This window comes from Mustela putorius, unplaced genomic scaffold (assembly GCF_011764305.1).
Source record: "Mustela putorius furo isolate JIRA1106 unplaced genomic scaffold, ASM1176430v1.1 tig00537293_pilon_pilon_pilon, whole genome shotgun sequence".
Lineage (NCBI taxonomy): Eukaryota > Metazoa > Chordata > Mammalia > Carnivora > Mustelidae > Mustela > Mustela putorius.
Genome location: NW_025422431.1, coordinates 2,911,557 through 2,923,487, shown reverse-complemented (window position 1 = coordinate 2,923,487; position 11,931 = coordinate 2,911,557). Strand labels below are relative to the sequence as shown.

Genomic DNA, 11,931 nt, shown 5'->3' with positions numbered 1-11,931 from the left:
TGTTTGGTCAAGTCAGGAAGCTTCCTGGAAGAGGTGATCTGAATAATGGATGAGACCACATCTCTCCAGCGCAACCCTTCAGGGCCCTGGTTGTGCCCTGTGGATGATGGGCAGGAGTTAGGTGAGAAAACCGAGGAACCACAGATGCAAAACTGCTTTCTTTCTTGGGCCACAAAGCACAGCTGAACTAATATTCAGATGTCCCAGTGCCCTCTCCAGACCAAAATGCAAAGTATATCCAAATTGATAATTATTTCTATGATTATTTTCAGTGTTTGTACTGATAATGTCTCTGCTGAGGAGAGAGCCTGATACAGAACTCAATCCCAGGAGCCTAAGATCATGACCTGAGCCAAAGGCAGAGGCTTAACCCACCCAGCCACCCAGGCACCCCAGCCTTGAGTTTTCTAATTTCTGGAACCCTTGCCCCTCTGAGTCCCTCAGCACAGAGAACACCCTCTCATTCCCCATACCTGGAAGAAGTTCCCTTCGTATTGGAAGAAAAGCAGTGGCCATGTGATGCGGATGATGGAGGGAAGAGCTTCCTCAGAGGGGTCTGGAGAAACAGAGAGAGAATGAGCCAGAGCAGCATCCCCAGGAAGGCCTTGCTGTAACTGCCACCCCAGGTTCCGTCCCCAAGGCTGGACCCTCACCGGCAGAGTCTGCCCCACAGTGCTATGCGCCAGGGCCTGGATGTGGGCCGTCTTCTCCTTCACCTGCTCCACCAGCGCCTGCACCTCCCTGAGGTTGTCTAGGAGAGGGGAGGGCGCCAGAGAGGAAAGCTGTTCTTCCTGTTCCCTGTGGTCCTGTCAGGACACGCGCCCCTCTCCCTCCCTCGGAGCAGGTGCTTTAAGACCCAGAAAAATGGCAGCTCCCCTGAGTCACTCCCCTGCCTCCCTCTGCTCACCCCACCGCTCCTGCCTTCCCTCTCACCATCCAGGGTGAAAATGAAGACCACGGTGCCGATTTCTGTGAGGGATGGCAAGATGCACGTCAGGAAGTCCTCTTGGGAGAAGAAGAACTGGGGACCCTGGGCACGAGAAGATGGGGGGCACCTCCCATGAAAAACTCCCGCACACAGACCTGGGGACCACAGAGGGCCTCACAGGACCTCTCACACAGCGTGTTTGTACACAGATGGAAGAACCGAGGTTCAACGAGGACAAGTGTTTTGCCCAAGATGATGCAGCAAGTTGAGGGAAGAGCCCTGGACTAGAGCCAGCTTTAGAGGGAGAATCCAGAGCCTTCTGCCCTCCCTGTGCTACCCCAAAGCCTCCCGACCTCTAACCCATATTCCCTTTCCCTGGACTGTCTGCCTGCTCTCCCTCCCCCACCTGTCCCCAGCGCCCCTCACCTGCCACTCCCTGCACACCTGTCACCTTCACAACCTCCCCCATGTCCCGTCATCCCCCCACCTGGTGGAGGACCTCCATCCTCCGGTTAAACATGTCACTGTGATCACCAGTGAGAAAGCCGCGGACATCTCGGTAGTCTGGAACGTTTAAGGACAGGGAGAAAGGAGTGATGGGCTTTATAGGAAAGATTGATTCTAGGCTTGGGGGAATGTTCATGGGTCTTGAAGCAAAATGCCCAGAGGGATGGAGGGTGAGGTGTCACACACATGGGAGGCCACAGCTAAGCGGGGCTGGGAGTTGAGGAACCAAGTCCTGAGTAGGGGTTCACAGCAAGGAGCATTTGACTGAAATGCCTATTCAAATAGGACAGTCTGGACATCGAATGAGGAACCCCCATGTGCTGGGGATGGGGGTAGGAAATCAGTTTGCATTCAGGAGGAGCCAGGAAGAAAGTCTAGACTGGGGTCCCACCGGCACCAAAGCTGTGGATACACTCCACTCCATCCATGATGGCCATGATGCCCAGGGTCTGCCAGCCAACCAGGTACACGCGGCCTTTTTTCTCCAGGCTGAGCATGGGCCAGAGGTCAGGACACGAGAGGAGATACGGCAGTGAGAAAAGATCAGGGATCAGAGAAAGATGCACACGGCCAAGCACAGGTGCAAACCAACAGAAAGGTTACCGCGCCCTCCACCACGCAGACCTGCTCCCCTCACCGCGTTAAGGAGTCCTCAGGGTCTCCGCTGTTCTCAGGACAGTCCCCCATCCACGCAACCTCCCCACTCCTAACACGTTTCCACACACCTGGTGCTGGCTTGCATCGTCAGGGCAGCGATCTTCGGGCTTTGACTCTAGGTCACCTGATGAGCCCGCTCTAATGTCCGCAGGATTTCCAGAAGGCACCTGGGAGAAAGGCCACCAGCTCCCGGGGCGAACCCAGGGCCCCCTCTAGACAGCATGGGTACCCAGCCCTGCCCAGGGGAAGGCACAATTCCCTGACAACTAAGTTCTGCTGGTCCCTAGCGGAGGTGCGGGGAGTCCTGTCAGAACGCAGGGCAGAGGACAGAAAGGACTTCTGTGAGCAGAACACAAAAACCCAACCGAGGCCGAAGGACATGAAGAGAGCGGGGCGAGGAGGACTGGCTCGGAGCGGACGAGGAGGTCAGCGGGGATTCTGGGAGCCAGGCCAGAGACACAGGCCCCTGCAGAAGGAGTTCTTCCTGCACGACCTGGGCCCTCCCCTAGCCAAAGACTCTCTGAAACGAGGTGAGCTTTCGTGTCCCAGGTGGGCTCAGGGATTAGGTGTCCCAGGTGGGCACAGAGATCAGTGGGACCTGAGGAGCCCAGGGTCCCCAGGAAACAAGTGAGACTTTGTGTGCTAAGAAACCCAGGCCAGCTCTTTTTCCCACACCTGAGCACTATAGGCTTCACATGCTGATCTCTGGGATCAAAGCGGCCATCTACATAGAGAATAAGGCAGAGGTGATTGGGTGGCACAGAGTCCTCAGGAAAGGGGGACAGGGTGGGGTTTGAGTAGCCAGAGGGGGACCCAAGGGGAGCCTAGGATGACAAAGGAGAATGGTTGCTACAATAAGGGAGCTGGGCAAAGGGGAATCAGAGGCCACTCAGCACCCACGGCTCCTTTGAACAGATGCTTCTCTTTGGGTCCGCATCGTCCCGACCCTATTCTATCTCCTGGCCCTTGTTTTCCTTGTCTCTCCATTCCTGTTTTGAATGTCTGCTTTCTGGTATTTGATGTGGCCTCTCTAAGCTGCCTTCAGTCCTTCCCGAAACAAGAGACTACATCAACCAGTGGACCAAAAAAACAAAACAAAAACAGAAACAAAACAAAACAATAACCCACCAAAAACAAAATCCTCATATAAGCTCAGGGACAGTCCGCATTTACTCTAATGTTCTGAGATGTGGTCAGTAAGACCATAGCCACCATGCCCTCCTCTTCGTGGCTGTAATGTAGATTTTGGTTTTGTTTGTTTGTTTGTTTGTTTGTTTTGTTTTAAATATTTTTATTTATCTATTTGACAGAGATCACAAGCATGCAGAGAGAGAGGGAGACGTAGGCTCGATCCCAGGACCCTGGGATCATGACCTGAGCCAAAGGTAGAGGCTTAAACCCACTGAGCGAGCCACCCAGGCGCCCCTGTACTGTAGATTTTGACAGGTTTCCTCTCCGCCTCCCCCAGGGGCCTGGCCCGTCAATGCCTTTCATTACAGTGGGCTCACCTGACCATGTTCACGGGGCTGAAACCAACCAGGACTGATAAGAAGGTGCCTGGCCTGTCTATGCCAGAGTCCATCTGGCCTGCCACAAAGGGAGCCTGATGGCAGGGGAAGAAAAAGGGTATGATGAGAGCGCAGGGGTTACTCTAGTGTTTCCTGAGGCCCAGGAGCATCAGAATCCCCGGGAGTGCTTGTTAGAAATGCACAGTCCCAGGACTCCTGGGTGGCTCAGTTGGTTAAGCAACTGCCTTCGGCTCAGGTCATGATCCCAGCGTCCTGAGATTGAGCCCCACATTGGGCTCCTTGCTCAACAGGAAGCCTGCTTCTCCCTCTACCTCTGCCTGCCTCAGCCTACCACTCTGTCTGCCTGTGCTCACTCTCTGACCAAAAAAAAAAAAAAAAAAAGAAAGAAAGAAAGAAATGCACAGTCCCAGGCCCAGGTAAGATCTACTGGATCTGCCTTGGAAGGGGACAGCCCCAGGCCTGTATTTTTAAGTTCCCCCAAGGAAATCCTCTGTATGGTAAAGTTTCAAAACTACTGGACTAAATTGTATGCTCCTTAAGGTCGGTGTCCTGCCCTTCTTGTGTGTCTCCTTCCGCATCTAGCATTGCTCAACCTGTTTCTGCTTAGTGAATTGTTAGAATCAGTACACAACAGTGGTGAGAGAAAACAGTGCTTGGAATCTTGTTAAAATGCAGATTCAGACTCAGTAGGTCTTGGTGGGGGGTGAGATTCTACATTACTATCAAGTCCTAGGAGATACTGATGTTGCTAAGCAAGGGCGGTTATGCCCCAATAATGGGTCCGTGATTAAAGGAGCGAGACTGATATAAAGCGAAGGTCAAGCAAAGCTTTATTTCGTGCCAAGCATCAAGAATCTAACCAAAGGATCGGGGAAGCACCTCTTACAAGAGAGGGTGATGCTTCTCTGTTTCACAGACTAGCTTTTAAGGGCAAAGGCCATGCAGTCGGGCCTGGCCACGCACAAGTGACCAATGAGATTATAACACACACAGGAAACTCCACAGTGATGCTAGGTGACCAGTTGAGTTACAATTTACCCTAGCAGACATTTGAACCAGCCTATTACACCTTGATTAGGATTGGCCCCAAAAAGGCTCCTAAAGGGTGGGGGAGGGGGGGAGCAATACTCCTTGGTAGCTAGGGAAACAGTTAGCAACCCCCCACTGATTGAGGTCTCCACCTAGCCTGACCCACCCTTGTATCTGGGCTTTGTTACCTGGAAGTGGTTTCCGGGACTTGTTTTTTTTGTTTTTGTTTTTGTTTTTTTTTTAAGATTTTATTTTTATTTGTCAGGGAGAGAGAGGAAGAGAGAGCGAGCACAGGCAGACAGAGTGGTAGGCAGAGACAGAGGGAGAAGCAGGCTCCTTGGCAAGCAAGGAGCCCGATGTGGGACTGGATCCCAGGACGCTGGGATCATGACCTGAGCCGAAGGCAGTTGCTTAACCAACTGAGCCACCCAGGTGCCCACCCCCCCACACTTGTTTTTAAGTGAATCCCCTGGGAGAAGGGGAGCAGGGACAGTTTAAGGGTTAGACAACAAGGTTTCTGTTTAACCTCAATTGAAGCCCCTTGCTAAAATATAAAAATATAAAATAGGTCCTTACAAAGGTCAAAATTGTTCAGGGGGGAATGATGAGGGAGCAGGAGGCTGGCTGAGGACAAAGCAAAAGCTGGCACCCTGCACCCCCTCTCCACCTGCTCCCCTCCAGTCGGTAATTTATGTGACATTCCTAAGGCAGCCCTGACTGCCATAAATGAGAAACAAATAGTAACCTGTAGCGATCACAGTCCTGCCAGACTGGAGTCTCCCTTGGTTTACAAATACCCTAGAGATCTACAAACAAAGAAGTTACCTTATCAATAATAGCACAATTTCCAGAAGCAAATAACTCAGTTCCTCAAACCCTACTGCCTCCTCTCCTCCGAAAACAAAACTGAAGGAGGCTGGGGTTGAAGGAAGTGTAAGTAAAGTTCAGTTTCTTCTATACTTAAATCTCACTAACAAAGACACCTGATAGCAAGGTTGTGATATCCCACCAGGAATCTCCCAACTATCTTGATGTTAATGGATTGCCAAAAGACAACATTGATCAGGCCACAAGACTTCCGGTATCCCTGCACCTAGTAGACCCTCTTTAGCATATGGAAGCTCCATGGAAACCCCCCCTTTTCCCTCACCTTCCCCCAACTGCAGGGTACATAACTTGCCATCCTTCACAACCCAGGGCATCAGCTCTTCCTGCCCATGGGTCCTGTCCCCTTGCTTTAAATAAACCACCATTTTGCACCAAAGATGTCTCTCAAGAATTCTTTCTTGGTCATCGGCTCCGGACCTCACCCCACCGAACCTCACCTAGGTTCTAGAACTTCATCAATTAACATACAGTGTATTATCAGTTTCAGAGGTAGAGTTTAGTGATTCATCAGTTGCATATAACACCCAGTGCTCATCACATCTTGCCCTCCTTAAGGCCCATCCCCTGGTTAACCCTCCTCACCCCATCTCTCTCCTCTTCAGCAATCCTGCATTTGTTTCCTAGAGTTAAGAGTCTCTTATGGTTTGTCCCCCACCAGTAATTAATATTTAAGGCCCAAGCTATTTGCTGAGTTACTTGTGCAATAAAAGATGGTCCATTGTCTTTGTAGGGACTGAGGGAGTCCAAATCTAGAGATAATTTCCCTTAGCAAAGTTTTTAATACCTTAGTGGCCTTTTCTGTTCTACAAGGAAAGATCTCTATCCATCCGGTAAAGGTGTCTGTTTAAACCAGGAAGTATTTATATCCTTTCCATGATGGTATCTGCATAAAATCTAATTGCTGTTCCTCCCCAGGATATGTTCCCCACCTTCCTGGCCTTAAAAGCCAGGGGGCAGGGGGAGGCACCAATAGCTCCACCGAGATTTGGATGTACGCAAATAGCACAGGATTGAGAAACCCATTCAATGGTAGTGATTAAGCAAATCCCATCAAAGGTGTTTTTAACCATTTGTTCCAGGCCTTTCTGCCGAAATGAATAGTCTGATGTATACCCTGCATTAATTTCCATTGGTTGTCTTTGAGTATAAAGACTTTTGTTCAGTCAGTTATAAACTAGTCCTGTGCATTTTTTGAAAATCCCCGTTCCTGGGCTACTCAGGTTTCTTGATCTGAATAGACTGGGGATATACATTAGTTGGCGGCAGGACTGGTAGGAGACTCGGTACTAGCAGGCTTTGAGCAGCCTCCCGGGCTGTACGTCTGCTGTGTGTTAATTCCCTTCTGATTCTAGGGGACCTGTCCTTTTGATGTCGCCTGAGATGAACTACAGCCACCTCTTTGGGTTCATGCACAGCCTCTAGGAGATCTGTTATTTCAGGTCCATATTTAATGGGAGAGTTAGGACCTGATAATAGACCCCTCTCTTTCCAGGTTGCCCCGTGCACCTGTAGGACCAGGAAGGCGTATTTAATAGTCAGTATAGATACTGATTCTGAGGTCCTTTGCCAATGGTAAAGCACAAGTGAATGCTACGAACTGTTTTGGGGGCAGATGTATTTGCTGGGAGAGCTTTGGCTTCAATAGTCTGAGTTAGACTGACGACTGCATACCCAGCTTTTCTTATCCTCTTTTCCATAAAACTACCATCACCACTAAACACTGTCATCTGCTTTATCAATAGGAGAATATTTTAAATCTGACTGGCTAGAATGAACGAGATCAATAACCCCAGAACAGTTATGTTCTATAGAAATACAAGAGTCAGGTCTAGACATAATGAAAGTTTCTTTTTGTTTTTTCTTTTAAGATTGCATTTATGTATTTGAGAGAGGGAGATAACAAGCAGGGGGAGTAGTAGCAGCAGATGGAGAAGGAGAAGCGAGACTGCCCCCTGAGCAGAGAGCCTAATGCAGGGTTTAATCCGATGACCTGAGCCAAAGGTAGATGCTCAACTGACTGAGCCACCCAGAAGCCCCTAAGTCTGACAGGTCTTTTTAAATTATTTTTTTTTAATTTTATTTTTTTTGACAGACAGAGATCACAAGTAGGGCAGAGAGGCAGGCAGAGAGAGAGGGAGGAGGAAGCAGGCCCCCCGCTGAGCAGAGAGCCCGATGGGGGGCTTGATCCCAGGACCCTGAGATCATGACCTGAGCCAAAGGCAGAGACTTTAACCCACTGAGCCACCCAGGAGTCCCTAAGTCTGACAGGTCTTAAGGACCACTTGAGGTATGTTTAAAAGCACAGCCTGGTGTTTAGTAAGTTGCACACACCCCCCACCCCCCACTGTCCCAGTCATTCATTGCTAATCTTTAGTTCCTAAAACACCGTGGACCTGGTATGAGATCATCACAGTTCAGGACTGTCCCATACTAAGGTTTGAGGCTTCCTCTACCAGGAGGGCAGTTGCAGCCACTGCTCAGAGACGAGCCGGCCACCCTCGTGCTACACTGTCCAGTGACTTAGAAAAATAGCCCACTGGTCTTGTTTCATCTCCTATTTTGGGGGTGATAACTCCCAAAAACTTGGCCCCTCTGCATGTATAAAGTAAAACATTTTTCTAAATTTGGTAGAACCAAGGCTGGGACTGATAGGAGTTTAGTTTTTAAAGTTCTGAAAGCTGTCTGCTGGGCTTCAGTCCCAAGTCCTTTAATTGAATCATACAAGGGCTTGACTATGAGCCCCAATCCAGGGATTCCCTAGGCAGCAAATGCCTGCCACGCCCGAGGAAGTTCAGAGTTGTTTCTTAGTAGTTGTGATGAGGGAGCAGGAGGCTGGCTGAGGACAAAGCAAAAGCTGGCACCTTGCACCCCTCTCCACCTGCTCCCCCTCAGTAATACGTGTCACATTCCTCAGGCACCCTGACTACCCTAGAAGGAAAACAAATAGTTAACTTGCAGAGATCACAATCCTGTAAGGCAGGAGTCTCCCTTGGTTTGCAAATGTCCTTGAGATTTCCAACAAAGAAGTTACCTTATCAATAGCCCAATTTCCAAGGACACATAACTCAGTTCCTCAAGCCCTAACTAATCACCCTCCCTTCCTTAAAAAAAAAAAAAAAAAAAAAAAAAAAAAAAAAAAAACCAAAGGAGGCAGAGGTAAAAAGAAAAGTAAATCAAGTTAAATTTCTTCTAAACCTAAATCTCACTCACAAGGACGCTTGATAGCAGGAATGTAACTTCCACGAGGAGATTCCCAATTGTCTTTATGTAATGCCTCATTAGAGGGAAAGTGGCCTTGACTTGATAGTAACCAGGCCTTCAGTATCCTGATAGTCTTCTTTACCCAATAGCCCTTCTGAACCTCCCTTCCCCTCACCTTCCCCCAACCGCAGGGTACAAAACCTGCCATCCCTCACAACCCCGGGGGCAGCAGCTCTTCCTGCCCACGGGTCCTGTCCCCGTGCTTTAATAAACCACTGTTTTGCACCAAAGATGTCTCAAGAATTCTTTCCTGGTCATCGGCTCCGGACCTCAGCCCACCGAACCTTACCTAGGTTCTAGAACTTCATCAGTTGGGGGGCTCAAGATCTAATAGAGCCTTTTTTCTATCAGTAGATAGAGTATGGTGATGTGGTGTTAGTTCATATCCCAAATATCATACTTTCTGCTCAGATATTTGCACCTTTTTAGGAGAGACATGATACCCTCTGTCTGCCAAGAAATTAAGTAAGGTTATAGAATTATCATCAGATTTCCTTTGTTGGACCACAGATTAAAATATCCCCCCCATACTGAATTACAGGCCCTTGACGCAGAGTGATATCACGGAGGTCTTTGCTAAGTGCAGCCCAGAATAAGTGAGGAGTGTCTTTAAACTCCCGTGGCAAGGCTGTCCAGGCTCATTCAGCAGGCTGGAAGGGAGGCCCTTTCAAAAGGGTGCAAAAGAAGGCGTCTTTTTTTTTTTTTTTTAAGATTTTATTTATTTATTTGACAGAGATCACAAGTAGGCAGAGAGGCAGGCAGAGACAGAGGGGGAAGCAGGCTCCCCGCTGAGTGGAGAGCCCCATGCTGCGTGAGATCCCAGGACCCTGAGATCATGACCTGAGCCAAAGGCAGACGCTTTAACCCACTGAGTCATCCAGGCGCCCCAATAAGGTAACTTCTTTGTTTGTAAATCTCAAGGATATTTGCAAACCAAGGGAGACTCCTGTCTTGTAGGATTGTGATCTCAGCAAGTTAACTATTTATCATTTTATGGCAGTCAGGGGTGCCTGAGGAATGCTACGCCTATGGAGGGGAGCGGATGGGGGGGGTGCAAGGCGCCAGCTTTTGCTTTGTCCTCAGCCAGCCTCCTGCTCCCTCATCACCAAGAAGGGGTCTTTTAAGTCAAGTGCAGTAAACCAGCCTGCATCCCCAGGGACCAGGGTGAGAATAGTATATAGGTTTTGCACTCTGGGATGAATACGTATGACTGCATCATTTATGGCCCTTAGGTCTTGTACCACTCGATATTCTCCATTTGATTTTTCTTTTCTTTTCTTTTTTAAAGAAATCATTTATACTTGAGAGAGAGAGATTGAGACAGAGAGAGAGAGAGAGAACCATCATGAGCAGGGGAGAAGGGCAGAGGGCGAAGCAGGCTCCCCACTGAGCAAGGAGCCAGATGCCGGACTTGATCCCAGGACAGCACAACCCGAGCCAAAGGCAGACGCTTAACCAACTGAGCCCTCCCACTGGCTTTTTTACTGGTAAAACTGGAGTGTTACAAAGAGAATGAAATGGTTTTAAAATACCATGTGTGAGAAATGTATCCGTAAGTGGTTGTAATCCAGCCTTTGTCTCACAGCCTTTGAGGCATACTGTCTTCTATAAGGCATAGCAACCGGACCCTTTGAAGGCCACTTGAACTGGTTGCGCTGTAAGAGCCCTTCCGGGGACGGTTTCTGGGGCTCCACCTCGCGGCCGGCGGCGGACGCGGAGGCTTCCGCGGCTGCTGCGGGGGCGGCAGGCCCAGGAAGTGAAGCGGCCCGGCCGGGCAAACCGCGGCGGCAGGAAAGAAACGGAGGCGGAAGGGGCGCTGCGGCCACGACGTCCGCGACGGGGCTGGGCGAGGGGGGGTCGAGCACCGAGAGGACTCGCCCGCTCGGAAGCCGGATCCCGAGCCGGGCGGGATTGGATCATCACCAGCCGGGAACTGGCCGCTACCCAGGTGCTTCACGATGAAGAGAGGATAATTCCGAGTCATCTGCGGCAGAGCAGCGATCAACGTCAAACGCAGCGCCGCCGAGCGTTCAGACGGCTCCTTCAGCATCAGTCCTTGAAACGGACTCTTCTCCTCCACCTGACAGTACTATTACTGTGGAAGTACCTACCACTTCAGATACAGAAGTTTACAGTGACTTTTATGCTGTGCCACCTCCCTGCAGTGTTGCTACCTCCTTTCCTACAGACGATGAAGCTGAGAAGGCCAAAGCTGTTGCCGTGGCAACCGCAGCCGCAGAGACAGCCCAGAGAATTCAGGAAGAAGAGTGCGGACCAAGAGATGACTTTAGTGATGCAGACCAGCTCAGAGTGGGTAATGATGCGATTTTCATGCTGGCGTTTTTCATGGCATTTATTTTCAACTGGCTTGGATTTTGTTTATCCTTCTGTATCGCCAATACCATAGCTGGAAGTTATGGTGTCATCTGTGGACTTGGACTTTCATTGATCAAATGGATTCTTATTGTTAGGTTTTCTGATTATTTTACTGGCTATTTCAATGGACAGTATTGGCTTTGGTGGATATTTCTTGTACTTGGCCTGCTGCTTTTCTTCAGAGGATTTGTTAATTATCTAAAAGTCAGAAACATGTCTGAAGGTATGACAGCTGCTCATAGAACAAGATATTTTCTTCTTCTTATAGAGACTGCATCGACCAGACATTCTTTTCTTAAACCAATGTGAAAATTCCAGATAATCTGTAAACCTACAACTTTAATAGGATAGAAGGTGACTAAAAGCAGAAGACAAATTAGTGAAGAGAAGATAGATCTTCAGAATTGAATGGTAGGCAGGATGGTTTATGCTTAAAAGCCATTTCTGTTCATTCTCTTAAATATTTAAATTTCATTTGTTTTGCACATTTGCATATGTGCCCATGTAAAAGATTTGCATATACTTGAAAGAAACTATAAAGTTGTAGCAGTAAAGTCCAGTCATGTTTGGTTAATCAGTGTTCGATATAATTGAAAGGGGTGAGTGAGAAACAGTCTTCCAGCATGTAAATGCCATTGACTTCTGACCTGACATTTAGTATAATAAAAATGAAATTATTAACCATGTCAGATGCTTTAGTTTCTGGCTCCTAGATTCATCTAGTGACTGTACACATGAAATGCCCTTTGTTATATA

At 48.9% G+C, this 11,931-nt stretch overlaps 1 pseudogene; it reads left to right on the top strand.

The window, feature by feature from the left end:
- Nucleotides 1–2,471: 2,471 nt before the first annotated feature.
- Nucleotides 2,472–11,433, top strand: LOC101685041 (annotated as a pseudogene).
- Nucleotides 11,434–11,931: the final 498 nt, after the last annotated feature.